Genomic DNA, 4213 nt, shown 5'->3' on the forward strand with positions numbered 1-4213 from the left:
TTAAGAACCAAGACCCAATTTGAAACGATGTTACGTGTGTTATCCCGTTAGATTTGGAAATTGATTTGGTGTTATAATCATGATAGGGTCATTGAAATACAAAGCTAAAAAAGTGTGTCAACGATTTTTCGAGCTCTTCAACATGAAATTAGCTGTCAGTGTTCAGCAGGTCTTCTTGAGAGCAGCTTCCATCCAAGTTTATCGAAGGCCTCACTCTGCTTTCAGTGTTTTGTAAAGCTTAGGGTAGGCTAGGTTGGTAGGCTTTCAGTGTTTTGTAGAGCTTATAGCTCAGTGATCGTTAAAGTTACAGTACCCCTGCAAACCAGCAAAGTCGAATGAAGATAAGATGCTAATAGTAAAAAACATCCGACGTCCAGCCTCTCAAAGGTAAAAAATGATTTTATATGTCTGCATGAGAAGGCTTAGTTTGTTACCTGTCGTGTTACTAATAAAATCGAGATGATCTTGCCAAGTTGCTGATATTTTTGGTAATATGATAGTCAAATTCGCGCTGGCTTCTATCTATGATAGTTAATGTGGATTTGCTAGTAAGCTACGTGGATTGGATATGAGCTATTTACCGACTTCATCAAAATCTGCCTTAATTTGCTAGTAATCGGATCCCTCTTTATTCACAAAGGGTTCTCGGATCGCCAGGGGGCTAACATTGCAAGTCACTGTAAGAAAATGTATGGCGGAAACTTATTTCGACCTCCAAAAACCGATTTTGGAGAGAGATCAATACTTTTTTCGACGCAATTTTATCAGACCTCGATTTGGACATTCTTGATACATGGCAAGTGTAGGTTTTTGTTTTAATAACAGTGAAATATGAAATAAAAGTTACTCGGAAATCTTAAACTTGCTCGCGTAAGGTTGTGACGGTGAAATTGACATCTTGTCATGTCCACGAAATATTACAAAATTAGGTATAAAACTTACACTTGTCACCTATCAACATTGCCCAAATCGATTTCTGATAAAACTGTGTCGAAAAAAGCGTTGGTCTCTCTCCAAAATCGTTTTCTGGACACATTGTGTTGTGGTCTTGGGCAGGACACTTTACTCTCACATTGCCTCTCTCCACCCAGGAGTATAAATGGGTACCGCCGAATGTAATACTGGGGGTAAACCTGCGATGTACTTGCATCCTATCCAGGGGGGAGTAGAACTACTCCTAGTCGCTTCATGCAACAGAAACGGGAGATAAGCGCCGGCCTGATGGACCCTCTAGGCTCGTAGCTGACTATACCTACCTAATACGTTTTGTCATGGTGATTTGCAATGTTTGCCCGCTGACGGTCCCACAACGCTTTGGGTATAAAGCAGAGATCCAATTACTGGCAACTCATTCATTGAGCTTTGAGTTCAATGTAATAAACAGTTAGCACTACACACTAAAAATAGGACAATTTCGGATCAAGTTATCCGTATAGGATAACATCACAGTATTCCAACCCCCCTACTGACAAATCCTTTATATACGCGGTAAACGGACAGCAGAAGGCCAAGGATTGAAATTTGTGGTACGTACTCCAATATATTAGCGTGATTTGCTATTGTTATGGCCTCGCCAAACGCTCGCAACATTTCAACGCAACATCTTCCGGCATTGTTGCATGATGTTGCGACATCTGTTGAACGGGGTGAGCAAACGCATGGAACATTTTCATCATTCAACGCAACTGTCAATGTTCATGTGCCCCAGGCCCCTGGCGCGCAAGAAGTGGACTTAACGCACATACCCTAGACCAACAATGTTGCGTGGATGTGGCCAAACAAGTACAACATCATGCAACATACAAAATATCACACGATAAATTTGACCGTTTTTTTTAATTTTCCACGTTCTACTGCTTTTAGTCCCTGGATGATAAAACTGATACACTAGAAATTTCAAGTTACTTTTAGGCGAATGAGCCGAGATGCATAATGTCTGCAAATAGCTGAGAAATTAATTAAATAATGGACGAAACGTCACTTATCTCTCCCTGTTGCTTTTATCCTACTACTTTGCGACAACTGTTTTGTTTTGTATTCATGTTCCTTGCACCATGGGTTAAATTCTTCTAATGAGTAAGCTTCTGTTTTACTTAATTTTAGTAAATGTAAATTCGGCGTTTACAGGATAACTGCATAGTGAGATCATTTTCCAAAAGAGTAACCGCCTCTCATAGCTCCCTGCCGCTTGTCCGCGAAATACAAGCATCGAACATATTCTAAGTTGTAATTTTTTACTCCCTTACATTTTGAAGGTAAGAATCGAAGTGAGTTAGTGCTATTTAGTTCCCAAAAATTGGCGACTAACTAGCTCTTCCCCTTCTGGTCAGTATATTTTTACCCAGACCCTATTGTTCTTTCTGTTTTTATTGCAGGAAGATACCGTTGGGAGCAAAAATTTTGTCGCCCATAATTTGCCGACTGTGACCGATTGAAATTAATTGTGTGCCAGCAGATGAATCCCCAAAGATAGGGAACAGAAGTCTCTTTGTCCGCAAAAAATCTCAACCGTAACTGTTACAATAGGCAAAGTTTGACATGTAGCCTTGCGTGTGATCCATCTTAGCCTACTTAGGCCTTTTAAATTTTCGTTCCTGTCGTTCTATGTTTCTATATTTTGTTAATTTTTGTGTAGTTTCTTATTTTTGTGGATATTATGTTCCATCCAATGCAACTTACGTGAAAATTACGTGATGTAACCCGAGTCATAACAACAATGACAGTTCCTTTTTCATTAGATCGTGATAGACTCTAGAGATCATGCTGTTCCATAGCATTTGAATTTCCCGAGAGTGTGATAACCTTCCTCAAGTGGAGTGACGTCCCCAAACCTGAGCTGTTTAACTGGAAGATTTTTCTTGTGAGTGAGAAGACCGCTGTCAATACGCCAGTAGTCATTCTTATCACAGTTACAACCATAGCTAGGGTCTGCACATGAGTTGGTCATCCCGGACGCGCACTTGTCATTATCAGATGCACCAACCCAATACGTCATTTTCTTCGCGAAAAATCATGGAACCATAACACTCGTACTTGATAAACTGTTCACAATGTGACGAGATACTCGTGAGAATTGCCAGCTGAGACAGACTCGCTCCGGTGTAGTTAATATCACGTGAGTAAAAACCAGCTGATTCACATCCCTGGACGTGCGTTCTGCTTTCACTGTCGTGACTGATGATTGTCACGCCAAGTCCATTCTTGTCAGTCATGTTGCAGGTTACCTCAAATGGTGCCAAGCCTCTATTACCGTCAGGATCAATGACGTAATCTCCACTCCTTGAAGTAGGGTCCAACCTTGTCAGAGCGGTACAAGATTTGGCGTGTCCTTTACAGAGAAAAACAACGCTAACTGTTAGGGCTTAACCGACGACACCTTCTTCGACGGCGCATGTCCATACCGTTTGCCACTGACCAATTTTATTGTGGTGCTTCTACTGACGGAAGGAAAACTTGAATTTCTCTTTTACTGATCTACTTCCGAAAACATTTTCCTTTGAGCCTTCAATTTTTTAAAAAAGATAAATTACTTGGAAATGAAATACCTTCTTCGAGCCTCGCGGTATAAAATCAACAAAACTTTAAGCGCTGAAATTGATTTTTTAACAAATCGGTCTTTCTTGAATCATTTATATAATTTAGCTGCTTATTAATATAAAAACCCCTAGCAAGTTCAATCGCGGTATAAAGAATTTTTGTCTCATAAGGAAATATTTGAAAAGGAAATAGTATTACGGAGAAAAATAACCACTTTCAAATACATACATCAGCCAATGTACCAGGTTCAGCTAAGCTTCCATGTCGGAAGTTGATTAGTAGCAATGTTTTATAACGGTTCTAGACTTTTATTCGACCAAACGCACACAGTGATTGGTTATTCTTGGTCACGTGGCCCCGGTCAAATTTTAATGTATCCCAACCGGGATACAATGGAGCAGTTGTTGCCAGCGCTGGATACAACAGCACGTAAACTTTAACGCTAGAGCACTTTCTGGAGCAACTGATGTTGCCATCATTTTTTAACGTGAATTCCAAATGATTTTTGTATTCGCTATTGAGGTTAATTTGTGGACGATGCGGATGTTAGTGAGGTGTTTGAGGATCACAAACAAGGACAAATTGATGAGTATTAGACAGATTCAGATGATGAATCAGATTATAAAGAACACTCTGAGCTTGTCAACAGAGCGTGTGTTACACGATCCGGTGGGGC

At 40.2% G+C, this 4213-nt stretch overlaps 1 pseudogene; it reads right to left on the reverse strand.

Annotated features, from left to right (window-relative positions):
• Window positions 1–2758: 2758 nt before the first annotated feature.
• LOC138010597 (contactin-associated protein-like 2) overlaps window positions 2759–4213 on the reverse strand; it is a 10694-nt pseudogene continuing 9239 nt past the window's right edge.

Source organism: Montipora foliosa, chromosome 1 (assembly GCF_036669935.1).
Source record: "Montipora foliosa isolate CH-2021 chromosome 1, ASM3666993v2, whole genome shotgun sequence".
Lineage (NCBI taxonomy): Eukaryota > Metazoa > Cnidaria > Anthozoa > Scleractinia > Acroporidae > Montipora > Montipora foliosa.